Source organism: Cololabis saira, chromosome 18 (genome assembly GCF_033807715.1).
Source record: "Cololabis saira isolate AMF1-May2022 chromosome 18, fColSai1.1, whole genome shotgun sequence".
Taxonomy (NCBI): domain Eukaryota; kingdom Metazoa; phylum Chordata; class Actinopteri; order Beloniformes; family Belonidae; genus Cololabis; species Cololabis saira.
Window position 1 is genome coordinate 42,097,904 of NC_084604.1, and position 24,000 is coordinate 42,121,903.

The 24,000-nt window shown below is 44.7% G+C and overlaps 2 protein-coding genes across 6 annotated transcripts in view; one reads left to right on the plus strand and one right to left on the minus strand.

Moving 5' to 3' along the window:
- LOC133418302 (NLR family CARD domain-containing protein 3-like) overlaps positions 1–6,688 on the minus strand; it is a 54,350-nt gene extending 47,662 nt beyond the window's left edge. For all 3 annotated transcript variants that reach the window (XM_061706865.1, XM_061706866.1, XM_061706863.1), the window contains exon 1: positions 6,634–6,688. The gene's annotated coding sequence lies outside the window, so the exon portion shown is untranslated. The remainder of the gene's footprint in view (positions 1–6,633) is intronic.
- Positions 6,689–23,409: 16,721 nt separating this feature from the next.
- The window catches only part of LOC133418301 (NACHT, LRR and PYD domains-containing protein 12-like), a 135,922-nt gene continuing 135,331 nt past the window's right edge, over positions 23,410–24,000 (plus strand). For all 3 annotated transcript variants that reach the window (XM_061706860.1, XM_061706861.1, XM_061706862.1), the window contains exon 1: positions 23,410–23,435. The gene's annotated coding sequence lies outside the window, so the exon portion shown is untranslated. The remainder of the gene's footprint in view (positions 23,436–24,000) is intronic.

Consider the following 24,000-nt stretch of genomic DNA (forward strand, 5'->3'; position numbering starts at 1 on the left):
ATTGAATGGTTTACCATTTGGAAACGTGAGCTTATATTGTTGAAATGTGAGTTTATATTGTTTAAATGTGTTTTAGTCATGGGACAAAGCCTGTTTATTACTTTTTGTGAATTATTTATTTTATTTTGCACATTTTCATTTAATTTACTTTTGCTGAACATTATTTACTGAATGAATAACCGAAATAAAATGGCATTGGCTTTGTGAAGACGTTAACCCGTCGTTTCTCTCATTATTAATCCACAGTGATCTCTATCCTGTGAATTACATGAACCGGTCCAGATACCCCTAGATTTGGAGCCGGTTACAAGAGCAGCACGCAGAGCAGGGCGCATATTCGTTGCAAGTTGCTTGGCGACCGAAAAAAAGGTTTTTCTGGTCTGGCGCCATTTTCCCACTCGTTTGGACGTGCAGTAGCTACAGCTCGCTTTGCAAAATGCATCTGTCCTGGTTCAGAGAAAAGCCCTAGCTTTAGTTCTTCTTCTGAGGAGGAGGAGGAGACGAGCAGCAGCAGCAAGGAGGTCCATGAGATCGTCATGAAGACAGGATTTGGGGGAATCCAGGCTCGTCGATGAGCTTCTACTTCAGACTGAACAGGGAGCAGTTTCAGCTGTTGGGGAGAGTTGGAGCCTCAGCAGGATCAAGCCTGGCTTCCCTTCCTCTCCGTCATATATCTGTGCCTCAACTTCTTACACTTTTTCTTCAAGTCATCCACTGTAAATAGTTCAAAACATATTTGATTGAAAACCTTTCTGAACTATGTTGATGTTTTTTAGCTCATGTCAGTCATCTAGATTTTGATACTGAGTGGACATGTATTAAAGTATGTGCTTCAGTTTGCAAAAGTATTGATACGTGGTCTTTTCAAAACCATATATTGATAAATGATTCAATTGATATGAGGCATGGAAATGCTATATTTTATTTTAAATTATCATTTTATTGTTAAAAGAGCAAAAGAATATCACATTTCTACCACTTTTAAACACACCAGGTATGTCCACATTCTGGGAGATTTCTCTCCACTTTTGTCCCTTTTTATTGATGTCCCGATAGAACCAGGACCTGGAACCAGGACCTGGAACCAGGACCTGGACCTGGAACCAGGACTAGACCTGGAACCAGGACTAGACCTGGAACCAGGACTAGACCTGGAACCAGGACTAGACCTGGAACCAGGACCTGGAACCAGGACTAGACCTGGAACCAGGAACCAGCTCCTCACACAGACTCACAGCCAAGATCATTCTCATACCGCGTTTTATGTGAAAGCCGCTTTGCGCCATCTTGCGCGCTTGCCGGTGCGGCAACCTGGCGGCAGCTCGGCGGCATGCGCCCTGTTGCGCGCTGCCAAGCTCGGCGGCAGACCCTGCGCCCTTGTGCGGCGGCAGCACATACACAATGAAGGGGAAAGCCGGCGGCAGCTGCCGCTGCGCCCTCTATGTGAAAACCGCTTAAGAGAGAATTGAAACTGAGAGTCACCTCTAATTTGATTCCAATCTGTGAAGCCGAGTATTCCCCTGGAGAAGAAATGTTCTGTTTGATCAAAAAGTCAAAGAACGACTGGTGAAGTCATCCAGGAAACCACTTCTTCACTCATTCACACTAAAGACCAGCCTGAACGTTACCTGCTCGTGTTCAGTTTTCTACACCAGAACATTAGAGTTTATTCTGGATCCAGTCATGAAGGTGAGTCTGAGATCAGGACCCACGCAGGAACGATACGAGTGTTTCCTGAATCCACAGCTGGAATGATGGAGGGAAGGACGTTGGTACCTATGTAACAGAGTCGATTTTCCATTTGTGTATGTGCATTTATTTTATATTTTATAATCACCAAAATCTGTTAATTTAGTATACCTTACATGTCAAACCTCCAGAAACATGTGGAACCTTTTGTGTTTTAGTTTGTTTTTCCCCCACGGACATTTCTGTGACCCCCCCACCTGTATAAATGATTTTTCCCGCCTTTACCTCTCCCCTTTTGTTACTGATGTCAATGGGAGAGGTGAGTGATGTGAAGTCTCTGATAGACCACGGTTTGGGTTTCTTGTGTATTATGTTAATGTTCCTTATTATTATCTGTGTAGGGGCTCAACTCGATGCATGTGTTGACTGGAGGGAATGTTGTTTTATTTCCTTGTCAGGAAATAAATGGAGATCGCCTCCAAAAGAGTCCTCTGTTTAAAAACACAACGCACACCACTACAGACCCCAACGGTTACACCTACATAGAACCATCACGGTTCAGAGACTCAGCTGTTTCCAAAACCACCGTTGATGACGATGTTCACCACTAACATAGTTGGACCCACGCAGGACCGATACGAGTGTTTCCTGAATCCACAGCTGGAATGATGGAGGGAAGGACGTTGGTACCTACATAGAACCATCATGGTTCAGACACTCAGCTGTTTCCAAAAACACCGTTCAGACCAACGTTCACAAACACGGTTGTTAAGTTGTTTGGTTGTAACGACAGATCTGGACCTGCGGGGAGAAGATTAGTTCCTGGTTGTTACTTTATCAATGATGGAAGTCGTAGTCAATGGCAGGTGGGAACCCACCGATGGAAGTTCACCTTTAACATCCAGTCCATCATCCGGTTCACCAGGAAGAACATCAGCTGCTGTTGTGAACCTTTATGAGGTTCCATTTGGACCAGGAATGTTCTTAAACTCATTGTTTGTCTACTGATCATCCAGCTAAGACATTAGTTTGTGTTTCTATCACTTCTAACTGTGTTTTATTGGTAACAAAGCTCTTTAAACCTCAGTGTAATAGTGGATGTGTGTAGGGTGTTGGGATAAAACGTAGGCGGTGGGTTGCCTCCCTCCTACTTCTCCCCTCTGTGGGGTTGCCGATGGCCTGGGTTCCGGGCTCTTCCTTGTCGGCCTCTGGTCTCGCGGGTGGCGGGGTTGCTCTCCCCCCTCCCCCACTACAGATACACTTCAGGTAGAGCTTTGTTTGGTTTATTACACACACACACACACACACACACACACATGGGCGCAGATAGCACTGGGGACGGGGGGGACACGTCCCCCCCAGATTTATAATGACCCCGATCCGTCCCCCCCAGATTTATAGTGGTCCCCGATCCGTCCCTCCCATCCACTGTCCCTATGTACAGTAACAGCCTGTCCTAACTGCATGGGAGCGCGTACTGCGTTACATCGGACGCTCTCTGTCCACGCTGAAACGTTTTATAATACATCCATGCGCTGAAAGCGTTAATGTCCCCCCCACACACGTTCTTTTGATTGACAGCTGAAACTCGCTTTGTAGGCTGATTTATGGTTCCGCGTTACACCAACGCAGACCCTCGGCGTAGGGTGCGCGGCGACACGCACCGACTGTGCGCGTCGCCGCGTAACCTACGCCGGTGATTTTACGTGGAACCATAAATCAGCCTTAACTGCGCTCCCCGCCCGTGCGCTCGATACTCCTAAAAGAGTAAAGAGACAAGTAAAATATGGGTGATTACTTCACTTGTAATCTTCCTACGTTTGTACTTTCTAAAACAGAAAACAAGCTTGATATTGTGATATTTAAATGTTCTATTTTCTTCCATTGAAAGCTGGTTGAAAGCCGGTGTTCTGAGATTTCTTCCTACCCATAGTTTTTTCCTACTCGAGTTGACTGCGCATGCGTATAGCAGCAACTTCAGACTTCAGAAGGCCATAATATCCTGCTACCTGATCGCCGCGGAAGAGAAAAGGTTAGTTTCTTGTATTTTAATACTTTGTATGGACAGTATTTAATGCATATATGTTTGAGGGACCAATCAAATGCATGTCTTTATGCCTGTGCGTGAGTGAATGTGCTTTTCCAGCTGTATTAAACAGCTGGAAAAGTTATTCAGTTTTGTACCAAAAGCAGTGATGGAAATCAACAGGTAGAGCAGGAAATGAACAGACCAAAGGTTAACTGCAGCATCCAGCAAGAAGGTTTGATAGATTTTATTTATTATAATTTTTGGCTACGGTAGGAAAGAATTTTAGGTAGGAAGAAATCTCAGAACACCGGTTGAAAGCAGGTTGAAAGCGCTGTAGGAAACAGTCATGGATGAAGAACGGCTGATCCAGTTAGTTGAAATGAGAAGTTATCTCTATGATTCCTCCTCATTTCACTACAAAAACCTCAATAAAGTGGCAGAAAGAAATATTATCCTATTATTATATTATTTTTTTGTTAACAATTTTTTATACATACATATACATAATACACATACACATATATATATATATATATATATATATATATATATATATATATATATATATATATATATATACATACATACATACATACATACATACATACATACATACAGTACATGCACATACACACGCATACCCTAAATGAAATAGAAGAGGGCCCGTTTCCCACTTAAGGAGGCATATATATATATATATATATATATATATATATATATATATATATATATATATATATATATATATATATATATATATATATATATATATATATATATATATATATATATATATATATATATATATATATATATATATATATATATATATATATAGCAGCACGGTGGCTTAGTGGTTAGCACTGTTGCCTCACAGCAAGAAGGTCCCCGGTTCGACTCCCAGGCCCGGCAGGCAGGGCCTTTCTGTGTGGAGTTTGCATGTTCTCCCCGTGCTTGCGTGGGTTTTCTCCGGGTACTCCAGTTTCCTCCACAGTCCAAAAACATGCATGCTAGGTTAATTGATGATTCTAAAATTGCCCGTAGGTGTGAGCGTGTGTGTGATTGTGAGCATGGTTTGTGTGTTTCTATGTGGCCCTGTGATGGACTGGTGACCTGTCCAGGGTGTAACCCCTGCCTCTCACCTTAAATGAGCTGGGATAGGCTCCAGCAGACCCCCGTGACCCCGCAAGGGATAAAGCGGGTAAGATAATGAATGAATGAATGAATATATATATATATACACAAAATAGTTGGAATCATTTGCTGACAGCTTGGTCCCCCCCAGTTCAAAAATCCTATCTGCGCCCCTGCACACACACACACACACACACATAGACATACACACTGGCTTGTTCACCTGCATGCTGGCTCTCTAGTCTTTGGGTTTAGGTAGCGGTAGCGATAGCTTAGCTCAGACTGCGATCAGATCTCAAGATTTAGGTCGATTGCTGTTATTGTTTTGGTTGGCTCCGTGCCGGTTTCGTGTTTTGTTTGTGGTTTTTTGTTGCAGATTTCCAGTGATTGACGTGTGTCTCCGTGTGTTCCTGCTTCCTGGATTGGCAGTGGATGTCGTCACCCCCCCCACCCCCCAAAAAAAAAAAATCACTGGGTTTGTATGTGTATATTTATGTATGTGTATGCATATGTATGCGTATATGTATATATATTAAATATAGTAATAATGCACTTATATATGCTTCTACCGTCTACCGTTTCTACCGTCATTAATATGTGTGCAGACAAGGGAAAAAAAAAAAAGATAATCATTGATAATCATGTATTTCATGTACTTGTATTGGCTGCTTTATGTAAAACTTTAAAAATAAACTCTTCAATTTTCTGCTGAATTCAAATGAAACACATCTGGAAACATCGTTCATCATGTTCTGGGTCTCTGGAAAGATCCTAGATACAACTTCTGTTGTAATAGACGCTATATAAATAAAATGAAATTGAACAGTAATTTCCAGCTTGGAGAAGCTCTGAGAACATTACACATGTTGTGCCACCGCCCATGTGCCCATGTGAACTCTGAACTTATAAATGTTTATGAACATTTGGTGAATGTGTACATCAGAGGAGGCTGGTCCTCTATTTTTGAGACGATAGTGATTTTTCCAATCACTATCACGCATGTTAAGAAATTTGCTCCGAAAATTTCGGGATTTCTGTCTGCCTGCCGGCTCCGGAGCTGATTTATGGTTCTGCATTAAATCGATGCAGAGCCTACGGCGTAGGGTACGGCGTACGGTTGTGCGTCGCCGCGTAGCCTACACTGTAGGCTCTGCGTTGGTTTGGGAATTTTTTTTGTCCCTAGAAAACTATTTTTTTCTTTTTAAATCAGAGGGTGTTGTGTAAAATTCCCATTGTGACGTACTGGGAGCCTTCACAGGTGTTGAACACTGGCCTGCTTCTTGTTACACCTCACATCCTTGATAATACTGTAGTAGGCCTGTATGGTTCATCTGGAAACAACAGGATTGAATAAAATGATGTTGTTGTTAAGAAATCTTGTAGAAGCTCTGAGAACATTACACATCCGTCGGTGTGACGACGTCTCGCAGCAGAAAAACCCCGGAAATAAGCTTGATGTCTTTTTAACTCACAGAATACGCAAAATAACTCCTCTGAGAAGCAGGTACATTAAATCCAACTTTGTGAGGCTGAAATCATCATATAAATACGGTTTACCGACCTATTAAAATGTAGATAAAGCAGAAACCAGGACAGGAAATGTTCAAAAACAGGAAGTTCAGCAAACACACACGTCTGTCCTTATAAGGACATTCTATACTTCTGTTCTGTGTTTCCATCTGAACCCAAACCTCAGATCTCACTTCACACCTCAGCTGGACTCCAACCAGAACCACAGAAATGACATTTAAACAGCAGAAGAAGAAAGAACCAACACTAACCTGGTTTCCTCTGCTGCTCCGTCCACATCAACATGGAGTCTGAACTCTGAATACTTTCCTCAGTGACACTCAGAGCTGAACTTCCTCTTTACAGTTACAGGAAACTACATGACTTTTGAGAAACCTGCGGTTGTGTGTGTGTGTGTGTGTGTGTGTGTGTGTGTGTGTGTGTGTGTGTGTGTGTGTGTGTGTGTGTGTGTGTGTGTGTGTGTTTGTGTGTGTGTGTGTGTGTGTTTGTGTGTGTGTGTGTGTGTGAGTGTGTGTGTGAGTGTGTGTGTGTGTGTGTGTGTGTGTGTGTGTGTGTGTGTGAGTGTGTGTGAGTGTGTGTGTGTGTGTGTGTGTGAGTGTGTGTGAGTGTGTGTGTGTGTGTGTGTGTGTGTGTGTGTGTGTGTGCGCGTGTGTGTGTGTGTGTGTGTGTGTGTGTGTGTGTGTGTGTGTGTGTGTGTGTGTGTGTGTGTGTGTGTGTGTGTGTGTGTGTGGTTTTGATGGCATCTCTGTTATTGTTCTGTTATAACCCAAGACGAATCCCCTGTATGTGAAAACATTCTAATTTTGATTCTTATTGAACATAGACCTCCCAAATTTACATTTGTATCATAACAATTCTGTCTCTTGTTTCATCAGGAATCTGCCGTTCCTGAGAAACCTCTACCTCTGCATCATCAGAGTTTGAACCCCCACAAAGACAGAACTGACATGCAGCATATATATCATATATATGCATATATATGATATATATATATCGCCAGTTTGTGCTCTGGCAGCTCTGTGTTTGGAAAATAAGAGACACCTTTCCAGACCTAATGGGACAGTACGCTGGTTTCAGGGTTCATCGTCTTCTGTAGAATGGAACTTTCATGAGGATTACTGCAAATATTTTGATATTGTTTTTTTTGTTCCATGTTTTCCTGTACAGTTGGTTTGTGTGTGTTTAAAATAAAGACATTTGTGCAAAACAAGACAGACTTTTATTTATACACCTTTCAGAAAATAGAAAAATTCTTGAACTTTGTCATTTGCACAGTGACAGCAGTTATCCCGTACATGACAGGCCCTGCCCCTTCTCAACCTTTCCCCGACCCTGCACCCCAACCTGGGACTGATGATTGGGCCGGAGCTTCGGAAGCTGCGTGCTGGCCTGCGGTCCCCACCCCTGGTCATCCCGTTGCTGCTTCCACCTGCCTGCGGTCCCCACCCCCGGTCATCCCGTTGCTGCTTCCACCTGCCTGCTGTGCTGTTGACGTCCCCGACTCCCCCACTCTGGCCCTTGGCAGGAGGGTCCCCCTTTATGATCCAGGTCCTGGTCCAGGTTTCTTCCTCCTAAAGAGGAGTTTTTTTTGCCACTGTTTGGTTTAAGGTTTTTCTCCCACTAGGGGAAATTTTACCTGCAATTTTTTATGTAATAATTGCTCGATGGTTCATGTTCATGTTATGGGTTTCTGGAAAGTGTCTGGAGACACTTTTGTATAATTTCTATATAAATAAAATTGAATTGATAAATGACTGTGAATAAAGTAAACAATAAGTAATCTGTATCACAGTAGGAGTAATGAATAACAACTGTATGACAGTTGGATAAGTTACTGTAAATAAAGTAAAGAAGGGAGTGTGATGTATGTATAAGTGTAAATAAAGTAGTAGAAAAATAAACTAAAAATAATGAACTGATAATAAAAACTGATCTATGAATCAGTGTAAGAAGTTACTGTAAATAAATACAATGACGATAGTAGCAGCAGACAGTATGGGTGGGGGTACAGGTAAAGCTGTGGTTGTGTGTAGTTAGCCAGTCAGAGTGAGATTATGGATTTACACACATGTCCATGTACAAACATACACAAGGCACGATCCTTTTTCGCCTCCTCCGATAAAACTAGTATTTTCTTGGGTTTTTCCGCTGCTTCGGCCATGACACCAGCTCCTGCTGAGCTCTGCGCTCCACGTCCCGCCCAGCTTTCATCTGGACTATGAATGGGGAAGGAGGGGGAAATGACGTATGCCGTAAAGCAGTCAAAGCTGTAAAAATGTGTAGTTTTTTAGTGTGGAAGGGTTCCTACCATGCTCCTCAAAGTTACATAGTGCCAGTGAAGGAGATACAGACCCCTCAGACCATGACAGAGGTTCATTAAACCTGTTGGAAGTTGATGTTCCATCACAATGATGATGATGAAATATTAGATTAAGCTGGAAAAGTTACATCGTGCTGCTTTAAACTTTTTGGGTTCTTTCTTCATATCTGACGCATATTCAAGTGTTTTGTGCAGTTTGTGATAAAATGAGAGTGTAATCTATGTCAGTATTACAATAAATAAAAGAAAGAGAGTGTGAAATGATCTCTCTTATGAAATAAAAGTCAGATTTGTGCTGATGGTGAACAAAAAACACGACAACAACAAAAGGAAAACTTGGAAGGAAACGGAAAAATGTAAATAAAAAGAAAACACCGGGGGAGCCACGTGACTCGGTGGAGGAGGCGGCTGCTAGCTGAGCAGCTCCGCCGAGGCAGCGTAGACATTTATCTGTCAGTACTTTAGTAGTAGGCTCCTCCGTACTAGAACTCATCCAGACTTTAGACAAAGTGCTTGCTTGTCGAATGAACCTCAAATTCAAATTAAAGCTGCAAGCAGCGATGAACGGGCCCTGCACCCTTGTGCAGGTTCAGGCTGCAGTGGAAGCTTGAATGACTTCATGTAGATTCTTCAGGCCTGGACATTTAGTGGATGAAACCACCCACGACTCTCTATACCAAAACCATTCAAAAGTTATGGCAGAAAGTAGGAACTATCAAATATGGACCAATCAGATGAAGGGGAGGCGCGCTTTTTGGCATCTATCGTCGCCACGGTAACGCTTTTGACTGGGAAAGGTAATGAGCGTCGTCGCAGGATGGAGACGCACATTTTGATGTATAACACACCTGGGTGCACGTTACGGTTCGGGCCGTATTAACGGCCGAGGGAATGGCATAAATTTCGCCAAAATTACACAATTAATTCAAAATGGACGACTTCCTGTTGGGTTTGGGCCATGGCGCCAAGAGACTTTACTTTAAGTTGTGACATGATACAGGTCTGTACCGATTTTCGTGCATGTACGTCAAACCGTATTGTGGGGCTTGAGGCACAAAGTTTTCTAGGGGGCGCTGTTGAGCCGTAAGGCCACGCCCATTAATTCAAACCATTAAAAATCACATTTTTCACAACGTCTGGCTTGGTGCAAAATTTGGTGACTTTTAGGGCACGTTTAGGGTGAAAAAAGACACACATTTCGTCGGAAAAAAAAAATTCCTACAGATACAATAGAGCCTTCGCACTGTAAGTGCTCGGGCCCTAATTAAATGCTACATTTTCATGTACTGGATTTTAACAAGAATATAATGACAATAAAGGATTTTTTACTTAACATGAAATACATGAATATATGAGAGGTTTGTAGAACTCTGTAATTCAGAAACTATGTAGATCTACATCTTCATCATCATCATCATCATCATCATCATCATCATCATCATCATCATCATCATCTTCATCATCATCTTCATCTTCATCTTCATCACGGTCCAGTCAGATTCTGTCCACACAAACTGGTTCTGCTTCAACTCTGAGGGCGATCAGGACACGACTCATCCGTCCTGGTCAGTCCAACAATCCTCTCCAGCTGTAGAGGGAAGAAGAAAGAAGAGAGCAGATAAAGGAGTGTTCGCAAAGATCCATCCATCAGCTGTAGAGGAAGAAGAAAGAAGAGAGCAGATAAAGGAGTGTTCGCAAAGATCCATCCATCAGCTGTAGAGGAAGAAGAAAGAAGAGAGCAGATAAAGGAGTGTTCGCAAAGATCCATCCATCAGCTGTAGAGGAAGAAGAAAGAAGAGAGCAGATAAAGAAGTGTTTGCAGAGATCCCTCCATCAGCTGTAGAAGAAGAAGAAAGAAGAGAGCAGGTAAAGGAAGGTTTGCAGAGATCCCTCCATCAGCTGTAGAGGAAGAAGAAAGAAGAGAGCAGGTAAATTAGTGTTTGCAGAGATCCCTCCATCAGCTGTAGAGGAAGAAGAAAGAAGAGAGCAGATAAAGGAGTGTTTGCAGAGATCCCTCCATCAGAGGGAAGAAGAAAGAAGAGAGCAGATAAAGGAGTGTTTGCAGAGATCCCTCCATCAGCTATAGAGGGAAGAAGAAAGAAGAGAGCAGATAAAGGAGTGTTAGCAGTGATCCCTCCATCAGCTGTAGAGGGAAGAAGAAAGAAGAGAGCAGATAAAGGAGTGTTAGCAGTGATCCCTCCATCAGCTGTAGAGGAAGAAGAAAGAAGAGAGCAGGTAAATTAGTGTTAGCAGATATCCCTCCATCAGCACATCCAGGACTTCAGAGTTCAGAGCTGCAGTGGAGCAGCTGTGTGTCTGAACATCCTGGAAGGCCGTCAGCTGGAATACTCCTTTATTTCTGGACACGTGAACACCAGCACAACACTGGTCTACAACAAACATCTGGACCCTCTGATTGGCCGACTGCTGTCTCTGTGTTTCTGTCCAATCCTGCAGCCTGTCATCATCCTCCTCTCACAGCTTCATGAGGAAAGCAGCTGCTGAGAAGCTGCAGTTTCACTGGAAACACTGATCTTTGATACCATCTGGTTTTAGTAGAAAACTGCTGGAAGCAGCAGAACCGAGTCCAACCTCCACTGACCTGAGAGTCTGCAGCTGGTAGTCTGGACTCTCCACCAGATCAGAAAGCTGCTCCACATATGAATCCTGCAGGTCGTTCAGACACAGGTCCAGAAGTTTCAGATGGGAGGGGTTGGACTTCAGAGCTGAGACCAGAGAAGAACAGCTGATCTCTGTCAACCTGCAGTTCCCCAATCTGGTATCCCGACCCACCTATCCCAGGCCGGTGAGGGAACGCGGGTGATGTGGGACCCCCTCCCGCCCCTGGTGTTGAGTGCATGTGATTAATGCCATAAAAACAGGGAGGGGGAGGGCCAAGTATTGATTTGACACCAACCCCCCCCCCTCCCAAACTACGTGTCCTTGTCAAATGTATTTATTAAGTGTTCAATGTGCAGTGTCTACTTGCTGTTAAAACCGTGAGGCGGGGAGTGCCGGGCCACGTGGGACAATGCCCCCCACGACCCGGACCCCCCGCCCTTCGCCTATGTGCGTATGAATCGTGTAGGGGGGGAAGGAGGGGGAGCGGAGGCCGAAGCCAGGAGGCAGGTCCAGCAGAGTCGGCCCTGGAAGGACGCCCACGCCCCCCCAACGGCCATCCAAGTTGACGGGGGCCGGCCCTCCGAGCCGGGCCAGGGCCCCACTGTACCTCCACGGGCGCCACCGGCGCTGCCGGAGCCCCGAGACGGAGGGGGAAACGGTCCAACATCCCCCCATTCATACTGACAACATAAGACATAGACACCTGGGAATGGTGCCACCCCGCCGCCGCGCCCACCCGTGCACCCCCCGATCAGGGGAAGCCCGATCCCCGGACCCGGCCCCACCCCCCCCCGAGGCCACCCCGGCGGACACCCCAAGGGTCACGGAGTCCCTACATCCGCAGGGGCACGCGACCCCCACCCAGCGAGGGAGGACCAAGGCAGCAATGCCCCCCCAGCGCAGACAGCCACCCAGGTGTTGAAACTGATGACCTGTTGGTGTCACCTGTAAACTCCCTTTTATCCGACCATTATTTAATAACATTTGAATTTAATATTGTCGATGTTAATATTGTCGATGCTAAAGACCTCTGCTCTTTTAAAGACCTCTGCTTTCTCTGGAAAGCATGGGTGGTGCAGAAAGCAGACAGGATACTCTCCCACCCTGATCATGCTCTGGCCAACCACTTTGTAATTATGCCCTCAGATCGGCAGTATTATGTACCGGTGCGGAAAACAAACCGCTATGCGGATTCCTTTGTTCCGTCTGCCATAAGGCTGCTAAATGCAAAATGAAACTTGAAGTTTTCTTGCTATCAACAACTGTGAACTATGAAGTATTTGCATTCTGCTCTGCTGTGTTGTCACTGGTTGTGGTTGTTGTTGCTGATGTGGTCGTGGATGTTGGCCGTTTGGTGTATTATGTGTTGTTGCTATGGACAGGCCGACTGTAGAAATGAATTGCCCTTTGGGATTAATAAAGTATTCTGATTCTGACTCTGATTCTGATTCTGAAGTGCAAAATAGGAGGTATTATTTTAGCAGATGTTTGTCTGATGAAGCTATTGCTAAATTTAAGGAGGCCATTGCTCATCTTACGACAGTGGAAAATAGTGAAGCAGTAGAGGCCAGTGACCTGGGTTCTACCTCTACAGATGTTGATTTCCTTGCTAGTAACACTGCTGATCTGTTGCATTCAGCTTTAGATGAAGTTGCTCCTTTGAAAAGGAGGGTTTCTAGCCACAGGAGCTTAACTCTCTGGTATAATTCAGATATCCGCATGTTGAAACAAAACGTGCGTAAAATGGAAAGGAAGTGGCACTCCTGTAAGTCTGTAGACTCTTATCGTGAATGGAAAGATATTCTAATAGTATATAAAAAAGCCATTCGCAAAGCCAGAACAGCTTATTATTCAACGTTGATAGAGGATAACAAAAGTAACCCACGTTTTCTGTTCAGCACTGTAGCCAGGCTGACAAAGAGTCACAACTCTGTTGAGCCGTGCATTCCTGCAGCTCTCAGTAGTGAAGACTTTATGAGTTTCTTTAACAGTAAAATCACGATAATTAAGCTACTTTCACATAGAACGTGGCAACACCGCCGGGGTGGTGCAGACTCTATGCAGGTGGAGCAGAGTCGGCGGCGAGCAGCACGCATATTCTTTGCAAGTTGTTTGGCGACCGAAAAAAAGTTTTTCCGGTCTGGTGCCGTTTTCCCATTCATTGTGTATGTACTGCCGCAGGGCTTTGCACCGAGGTGGGCGGCACGCAACAGTGCGCACACCGCCGGGTTTCTGCCGGGTTGCTGCTGCAGCTGCGGCAGCAAGAGCGCAAGACGGCGCAAGACGGCGCAAGACGGCGAAAGCTGCCTCTGCGAATTGAACATTTTTTAATTTCACCGTGTGCCTTGTGATGACATCTCGGCGGTGATTGATTTTGTCCAATAGGAGAGAAGGTGCTGGAGGGAGAAAAAACTTGGAGCTTGTACTGTAGATCAGAGATGATCAAGATGGAAGAAAGAATGATCTTGGCTGTGAGTCTGTGTGAGGAGTGTGGGATGCGAGACTGCAGGCCTATCTGGACATCAATAAAAAGGGACAAAAGTGGAGAGAAATCTCCCAGAATTTGGACATACCTGGTGTGTTTAAAAGTGGTAGAAATGTAATATGCTTTTGCTCTTTTAACAATAAAATGTTAATTTAAAATAAAATATAGCATTTCCATGCCTCATATCAGGATCAATTGAATCATTTAACAATATACGGTTATGAAACGTTTTTTCGGTCGCCAAGCAACTTGCAACAAATATGTACGCAATGCGCGCCCTGCTCTGAACCCTGCTCTGTGCCGTTTCTGCGCCGAGTCTGCGCCCACCCCGGCAGTGTGCGCGGCGCAAACCGCGTTCTAGGTGAAAGCCGCTTTGCACGGCAACCTGGCGAAAACCCGGTGGCAACCCGGCAGCGCGTGTCCACTTGAGCCCTATGCCGCGCAAACTCGCCATGCACCCTGTTGCGTGCCGCGGAACTTGGCGTCAGACCCTGCGCCCTTGCGCAGAGGTAGCACATACACAATGAATGGGAAAGCCAGCGGCGGCTGCCGCTGTGCGCCCTCTATGTGAAAGTAGCTTTAGAGAAGAAATCAACCAGCTGGTTGTGGGCGTTTCTTCAGCTTTAGCGACTTCCCTAGGCTCTGACTTGACTCTAGACTGTTTTGATCCTATAGACCTCCCTGAGCTGACCTCACTCGTCAATAGAGCTAAGTCAACCACATGTATGTTAGACCCCATCCCGACTCGTCTATTCAAACATATTTTTTCTCTTATTGGTACGACAATACTGGACCAAATCAACCTATCCCTAAGTTTAGGATATGTACCACAGGTTTTCAAAGTGGCAGTAATTAAACGTTTACTTAAAAAACCTTCTCTTGACCCAGACACCTTAGCTAATTATAGACCAATTTCCAACCTTCCATTTGTGTCTAAAATTCTGGAAAAGGCAGTTTCAAGCCAGTTATGTGACTATTTGTATAGAAATTATCTGTTTGAAGTCTTTCAGTCAGGGTTCAGAATGTATCATAGCACAGAGACAGCACTGGTTCGAGTTACGAATGACCTCCTTATGGCCTCAGATAAGGGATTAGTGTCCATACTGGTTCTACTGGACCTCAGATAAGGGACTAGTGTCCATACTGGTTCTACTGGACCTCAGATAAGGGATTAGTGTCCATACTGGTTCTACTGGAACTCAGTGCTGCTTTTGACACTATAGATCATGGCATTTTACTGCACAGGTTAGAGCATGTTGTTGGGATTAAAGGGACAGCTCTACGTTGGTTTAAATCATATCTATCTGACAGGTTCCAGTTTGTTCATGTACATGAGGTTTCTTCAGAACAGTCAAGGGTCTGTTATGGTGTTCCGCAGGGTTCAGTGCTAGGGCCAATCTTGTTTAGTTTATACATGCAGCCGTTGGGAAGTATAATCCAGCACGGCATACACTTTCATTGTTATGCTGATGATACGCAGCTCTACTTGTCTATGAAGCCGGATGAAACAGAACCGTTAGTTAAACTTCAGGCATGTCTTAGGGACATCAAGGACTGGATGTCCAGAAATGTCTTGCTTCTAAATTCAGATAAAACAGAGGTTATCATTCTTGGTCCAGAGCATCTTAGGAAGGGATTAGATGGTGTTGCGATGGCTTCCAGTGCAACTGTGAGAAACCTTGGTTGTCATGATTAGGTTGTTTTAGGACCCAAGTGCAGGAGACAGAGGGAGGCTGGAGGCAGGAGTTCTCAAAACAAAAGGGTTTTAATCCAAAAAGGTAAAGCAAAGCGCTGCAGAGCAGGATAAATACAAAAACAGGATCAGGACAAAAACACGAGGAGACATGGAGGAGAGAACAGTACGGACCGACAGGGCACAAAGGAATGACAAGACAAGATATACTGAGGGGATAACGAGACATGACGAGACACAGGTGCAGACACAATCAGGGCAGATGGGACACAGGCGGGGCAAGACAGAAACTGAAGGCAGGGGGGAATGTCAACCGTGACATTGGTGTTGTTTTCCATCAGGATTTGTCGTTTAAACCATATGTTAATCAGGTTTGTAAAATAGCGTTTTTCCATCTCCGTAATATTGCAAAGATTAGGAAAATCCTCTCGCAGAGGGATGCAGAAAAACTAGTTCATGCATTTGTATCTTCTAGACTGGATTACTGTAATGTGTTGTTAGCAGGATGTCCAAGTAATTTGCTGAATAGGCTCCAGCTGATCCAGAATGCAGCAACACGAGTGCTGACAGGAATCAGCAGGAGAGTCTCTCCAGTGTTAGCGTCGCTCCATTGGTTACCTGTAAAATTCAGAATTCAATTTAAAATTTTATTACTTGCATATAAAGCCAAAAACGGCTTAGCTCCACATTATTTGCAAGACCAGATAGTGCCTTATGTTCCTGGCAGAGCTCTCCGTTCTCAGAGTGCAGGTTTACTCGTAGTTCCTAGAGTATCTAAATGTAGATTTGGAGGGCGGGCGTTCTGCTATCAGGCACCATTACTATGGAACCAACTTCCAATCTGGGTTAAGGAGGCTGACACCACCTCCACCTTTAAAACTAAACTTAAAACATTTCTGTTTAGTAAAGCCTATAGTTAGTGTTTAGTAAACCTCTAGCTGGTGTTGGTAAATCTCTAGGTAGTGTTCCTGTAGTTTCTTGTGCCGGCCCCCCTTTTTTCTCTTTTGTGCATGTTTGCAGGGGGGTTATGTTCTGGGTCTCTGGAAAGCGTCTAGAGACAACATCTGTTGTATTAGAGGATATACAAATAAAATTTAATTGAAAAAAATGTAATTGAATTTGTTACGTCCTCAGTCACTCTACAGTTGGAATTGGTGGGTGATGAGGACGTTCCTGGCACGGCGTGTCTAACACTGCCGGCTTGGGTGTACATGGATCTATAAGTCTGATATGTGATGACATTAAAAGTATGACATGAATCTGGCTTCATTTCACCACCTCACCGTCTGTGTCGCCAGTTTCCCATATCTTCAAAATGTGCGATAGGATCAAAGTTTGCATAGAGATACGCACATTTTCCTGTTACGTTTTTTTTTATAAATCCAAACCTTTGCGTAGAAGGTGGCGTGCGCATCTTTCAAGCCCTGTTTTGTGCGCACGCAAGCTTTATAAATGTGGCCCCTGATCTTTAATTGTGTTCCTAGACACCTTATCAAGCAAGGTGTGACCAGACACTTATCTGCAGAAATGTTTAGGTGGGTGTTAATATAAATGTATATAAAAACTGGTCAAATCTGTCTCAGCATCACTGTTTCAGGTGTCACTACCCAAATAATATATGAACATCCCTGACAGCTCTGCAGCTCCATCAGCATTTGATTAACATATGGTGGATGTGTTTATAGTCCAAAGTGAGGCAAGAAAGTGGGAGATGGTTTGGACACATAAAGAGGAGGAATCTTAAACTTAAACTTTATTTATTTGTATAGCGCCAAATCATACAATATAAAATGCAACACATGGTGCTTTACATGCAGAATAAAATAACAATAAAAAAACACAATTTAAAACATTCCATACGACCCCACCCCCCACGCGTACACACACACTCACTCACACTCATATACCTGTGCACACACTCACACGCCCACACCCACACACACACACACACAATAAGTGGACTGGTGACATGGCTTAGCACTAACGATCCAGGTGAGGAAAACACTACCTATGGGTGGCCGTCCACACCGAGAGGCATCACCGACCACGACCACCAGAAGCATCCCCACAGAGACCCCCCCAACCTGGACAGACCAGGACAGACCCCACACAGAAGGTGGAGCCCCCCCCCCCAGCTACCCAGGCCTGAGGGACCCCCATGACGACACCCCCATGGGCGGAGCAGGCACACCTCCCAGTGTGAACGACCCCCCTGAGGAAACACTGGAGCTAAAAACTAAAAGATTAAAAGAAAGTAAAAAATGCCTAAAAGTGTAAAATTTTAGAGAAATATATATAAAACTTAAGATGAATAATAAATAACATAAAGTAAAAAGTCATTAAAATGGATTAAAGTTTTAGAGATGATAAAAGAGCTAAAGAAGTACACACAATACATAGCTAAAAACACTAGGTAAATGAGATCAGATAAAAGCCAAACTAAAAAGGTGTGTCTTGAGCCTCCTTTTAAAAATATCAACATTCTCTGCGGCCCTGAGGTTCTCTGGCAGGCTGTTCCATAAAGAGGGGCCATAATGGCTGAATGCAGCCTCACCGTGGGTTTTGGTCGCGGCTCGGGGAATGGTTAAAAGGCCGGTACCAGAGGACCTCAGGGTCCGTGAGGGTTGATACAGTAAAAGCAGATCAGATAAATAAGATGGCCCAAGACCGTTAAGACACTTAAAAACCAGTAAAAGAACCTTAAAATCAATCCTGAAACGGACGGGGAGCCAATGCAGCGATTTTAAAACAGGTGTAATGTGCTCCCGCCCTCTGGTCCTCGTCAGCACGCGTGCGGCTGAGTTCTGTAATAGCTGTAAGTTCTTAATACTCTTTTTAGGAAGACCAGAGAGCAGGGCATTACAATAATCTAAACGACTAGAGATAAAAGCATGCATCAGCACCTCCGTGCTGGCCTGAGAGAGAAACGGGCGGACTCTGGCTATATTCTTAAGATGGTAAAAACCTATTTTCGTGATATTCTTTATGTGTGGAATAAAAGTGAGCTCAGAGTCAAAAATAACACCCAGGTTCTTTACACGTTGCGAAGGTTTAAAATCTTGTAGTTTTGGTAAAAGTTTCTCTCTCCGGCCTTCAGGACCAATAACTAAAACCTCTGTTTTGTCCTGGTTGAGCTGTAGGAAATTATCTGCCATCCATGACTTAATATCTAAAATACAGTTAAAAAGGGCATCAAGTGGCCCTGTGTCATCAGGAGACACGGCGATGTACAGCTGTGTGTCGTCAGCGTAGCTGTGGAAGCTGATGCCGTGTCTCCTGATGACGTCCCCCAAGGGAAGCATGTAAAGGTTAAAAAGAAGCGGACCTAAAATTGACCCTTGGGGGACCCCACACTTAATTTCATGCATTCTGGAGGAACATGTATCCAAACTTACAAAGAAAGATCGATCTGTGAGATAGGAGCGGAACCAGTTAAAAACAGTACCGGAGAGGCCCACCAGGTGCTTCAGTCTGTTTAATAAAATGTGATGGTCTACTGTATCGAAGGCGGCACTAAGATCCACTAGAACCAAGACTGTCAGTTTGCGGTTATCTAAATTGCACCTGATGTCATTTAAAATCTTTAAAAGGGCTGTCTCGGTGCTGTGGTTCATCCTAAAGCCAGACTGAAATTTCTCTGAAATATTGTTTCTTATTAAAAAATAATTTACTTGGTTAAAAACCAGCTTTTCTAAAATCTTACTTAAAAAGGGTAAGTTGGATACAGGTCTGTAGTTATTAAAAATGCTGTGATCTAAATTACTCTTCTTCAGAAGGGGCTTCACCACCGCCATTTTAAAGGCGGCAGGGAAGACACCCGTCTGAAGAGAGTAATTTACTATATTTAAAATATGTTCCTCAAAGAATTCATAAAATGTCTTTAAAAGTGATGTGGGAATGGGATCTAAAAGGCAGGTTGTTGGGTTTACCTGGGAGAAAACTCGACCAAGGGTCCTCGCATCAACCAGGGCAAAACTCTCCAGTGTTTCCTCGGGTAAAAGCAACTGTCCAGATGTGTTAAAAATGACATTTTGATGTGGTAAAAGACTGGACCTAATGTTGTCAATTTTACTTCTGAAGTGGTCTGCAAAATCCTCACAAAGATTGTCTGTTGGTGGTTGTGAGGAATTCTTAAAATGTACATTTGTTAAAAGATCGAAGGTGGAGAAAAGAAATTTAGAATTGTTTTTATTGTCTGTAATGAGTTTTGAGAAATGGGCAATTCTTGCTTGTTTGACGGTTTTATTGTAGGATTTGAGTTGTTCACGAAATATCTGATAATGTATTGTAAGTTTGCTTTTTCTCCACCTTCTCTCAGCACTCCTGCATTTTCTTTTTGATTTTTTGACTTCCTCAGTTCTCCATGGGGGTGTAGGCTTAGTTTTTATGGTTTTTGTTAAAAGTGGAGCAACTGAGTTCAGCGTAGATTCCAGTTTCCTGTTAAAATTATCAACAATAAAATCACATGATGCAGGTAAAACATCAGCAGGAGTGCTCTCTAAAATCTCAATAAAATTTGCAGCCACTTCAGAAGTTAGGTAGCGTTTCCTCACCGTTCTCATCGAGGCTTCCTGATGATTAAGACTGGTGACGTTAAAAAACACGCAGTAATGGTCAGACACAGCCAGATCGACAACAGAGGACACACCGGTGGACAGGCCATAGGTTATGACTAGGTCCAGGGTGTGTCCTCTGTTGTGAGTCGGCTGTGTGACATGTTGGGTAAAATCCATGCAGTTTAAAAGGTTTAAAAATTCTCTCGACAGTGGGTCGGAGGTATTGTCAATGTGTAGATTAAAATCACCAGTTATTAAAATTCTGTTGTAAGTGGTATGTATGATTGATAAAAGCTCTGAAAATTCACTGATAAAAACAGTGGAGTGATGGGGTGGTCTATAAACAGTTAAACAAAGAATAGGAGGACTGCTAAAAACAAAGGCAAGGTGTTCAAATGAGGAGTAGTTGTTAAAAGAGACCTCCTTTGTAGCTAATATGTTTTTAAAAATTGAAGCTGTGCCGCCTCCCTTTCTAACACCCCGTGTAGTAAATAAAAAATTTAAATTTGGTGGAGAAGCCTGGATGAGGGAAAATGCAGCGTCCGTGCCAAGCCATGTCTCTGTTAAAAGAATACCATCCAGTTTATGATGCACAATAAGATCATTTAAAATAAAGGTTTTGTTTAAAAGAGAGCGCACGTTCAACACAGCCAAGTTAATGTCTGTGTTGGACGTGCGCTCGCGACCACAACGTACCGGGTTGATAAAAACAAGATTGTCTCTGTTAAAACCAGTGGGTCTGTGGATCTGACGGGGAAAACGGGCGGTGACCAGGGGATGAATTGGTTGAGGATCTGGTGTGTGGGTGGCGCCAGATGTAGCTGGTTTTATGGAAGAATTATCTGGTGGGGGTGGCAATGATGACTGTGACCTGTGGGGGAAGCTGGAGAGGGGGGCAGTGCTGTGAGCGGCTGGCTCCACAGGTGAAGAGGAAGACTCCGGGCCAGAGCTGGGAGTGTGGGTGTGGCCAGAAAATAGTCACTCCCGTGGAGCCGACAGAACCGCGTGCTGAATGTTTGCAGCCAGCACGCGGCCCCCCAGCCTATTTGGGTGAAGTCCGTCGGGTCTGTAAAAGGAGGGACGATTCCAGAAAAGATTAAAATTGTCGATAAAACCAAAGTTAAGAGCTCTGCAGGTGTTCTGTAGCCAAGAGCTCAGATAGAGCAGCCTGCTGAAGCGCATTGCTCCGCGGGACAGCGTTGGAAGCGGGCCGCTGATAAAAATGGACTTCCCACAGTTTTTAAGGAAGGTGAACAGCTCATTAAAATCATTTTTTAAAAGCTCAGAGCGCGGTTTGGAGCAATCATTGGATCCCACATGGACAATGACGCGAGCAATGGTGGATGGAGCAGACTGTAGCAGAGCGGGGAGTTTCCCTAGAATCACCGGGACTGTGGCTCCAGGGAAGCAATGTGTGGCTGCGTTGAAGAACCTAATGTTCCGGGATATTGAGTCTCCCACGATCAGTGCGGTTGGGGAGAAGAGGGGGCGAGGAGAAGAAGGTTGTGGGGACTCACGGTTGGAGGATGCAGGGTCCCCGCTGGGTGCCCGGGTAGACGGGTGAGGTGGTGAGGCTGTGGCCGCGGCATCAGACGAGGAACGGGGATTTCCTGCCGGCTCCGGACGAGGACGAGGAGGGCCCCCGGAGCGCCGGAGCACCGCCTCCCTCAGGATTTCCCGCCGGGCAGAGGAGGAGGTCGTCGGCCGGGATGAGGTTGAGCGTCGCTGGGGCTCCTGGGTGTCGCCAGCTGACGGTGGAGGGGCTGTGGTGTCGGCCGGCGCTGTCGTCGGGTGTAGAGCTGAAACCGCAGGTTGCAGGACATCAGCCGGATGGACCGGATTTTCATCCGGCGACAAAGCCGTGTAGCGGTTGGAGAGGCTCAGCGGCGGAGGAGGAGAGGCGGCCCCGCCTGAGTGCTTCTTGCGGCCGCGAACCACCACTTCAGACCAGGGTGGTTCGTGGTTCGGTGTGGAGCAGGAGGAGGGCCGTGGACAGGTGGAAGGATCCCACACGGCTGTATCCAGGAGAGCCGCGCTCAGTTCTGAGATCTTCCTGGACTGCCCGGCCGCCACCTCCATGACGCTGGAGAGCAGGGATTCCTTCTGCTTTAGATCTTCGGAGAGTCGTCTGACATCATCCTCCAGGTCGGTGATCCTTTTGTTAGCTCGTGTGAGGAGTTTGTTTTCCTCACACGGCAGGGCTGGCATTGTGTAGCTGGGGAGAACAGAAAAAAGAGCTCCGGCAGCAAGGTGTGTGGTCCACAGCGTTGAGGTTTCAGGAGAGGTATGACTGTATCCTTTAAGGACAGCCTGAGGAACAGGCACTTACCGGCGCGGGCCCAGTAAAGGGCCCGGTGAGGTGAGAAGGTATCCGGTAAGCAATCCGGTAAGCTCGGCAGTAGAGGTGAGAATTTTCTCAGCGTTTTCCCACGCTGTCAAACGCTGCGCTGCTTCCGCGTTGTGCTGCTTCCGCGTTGTGCGGAAGCACAACGCCATAGGAATGGTAAATACATGAGTAGATAGATGCTGGAGATGGAGCTGGTGGGCTGGAGACAAGCGACTATTCCCTTGTCTTCCCAGAGAAAAGACCTTCTCCACTCCAGATAGTTTCTACTAAGTTGCCGCACTACTGTCCAACTTGTTATGTGAAAAGGAAAAAAAAGAAAATAACGATTTGCTAGGTTCTAATCTCAAGTAGTTGGAGAAACCGACCGACCGGACCAGAGCTCTCTGTTAAGTGTCTCTATAGTAAATAGTAAAACAGCAAAATGTGGCAAAATGGAAGTATATCATGCTCAAAGTTTTGAAACTGTTTTTATAACGAGGCTGTGAAGCTAATTTCCTCCATTTTACCATAAAAAATGTTTGAGAACAAATGTAGACAGTTCGCACTGAATATGTGTTTTCCTTTGTTTGTCAAAGAGTTGTAAAAGTGTTCCTGTCCATCCATATCACATTTACAAAGTCCAAAGGAGCTTTGTTTGGTTTATTACACATACACACACACACACACACACACACACACACACACACACACACACACACACACACACACACACACACACACACTCACACACACACACACACACACACACACACACACACACACACTCACACACACACACACACACACACACACACACACACACACACACACACACACACACACACACACACACACACACACACACACACACACACACACACACACACACACACACTAGTGCAGGCTTCTCAAGGGTCACGTGTACCTGCAGGAGGAAGTGCAGCTCTGGTTTATTGCACCTGTAGAGGAGGAGTCTCTCTGATCTGAGTTTAACTGATAAAAGTATTCAGAGTTCAGACTCCATGTTGGTGGACGGAGCAGCAGAGACCAGGTTAGTGTTGGTTGTTTCTTCTTCTGCTGTTTAAATGTCATTCAGGTTAGTGTTGGTTCTTTCTTCTTCTGCTGTTTAAATGTCATTCAGGTTAGTGTTGGTTCTTTCTTCTTCTGCTGTTTAAATGTCATTCAGGTTAGTGTTGGTTCTTTCTTCTTCTGCTGTTTAAATGTCATTCAGGTTAGTGTTGGTTGTTTCTTCTTCTGCTGTTTAAATGTCATTCAGGTTAGTGTTGGTTCTTTCTTCTTCTGCTGTTTAAATGTCATTCAGGTTAGTGTTGGTTCTTTCTTCTTCTGCTGTTTAAATGTCATTTCTGTGGTTCTGGTTGGAGTCCAGCTGAGGGGTGAAGTGAGATCTGAGGTTTGGGTTCAGATGGAAACATAGAAGTATAGAAAGTCCTTATAAGGACAGACGTGTGTGTTTGCTGAACTTCCTGTTTTTGAACATTTCCTGTCCTGGTTTCTGCTTTATCTACATTTTAATAGGTCGGTAAACCGTATTTATATGATGATTTCAGCCTCACAAAGTTGGATTTAATGTACCCGCTTCTCTTATTTTGGGTATT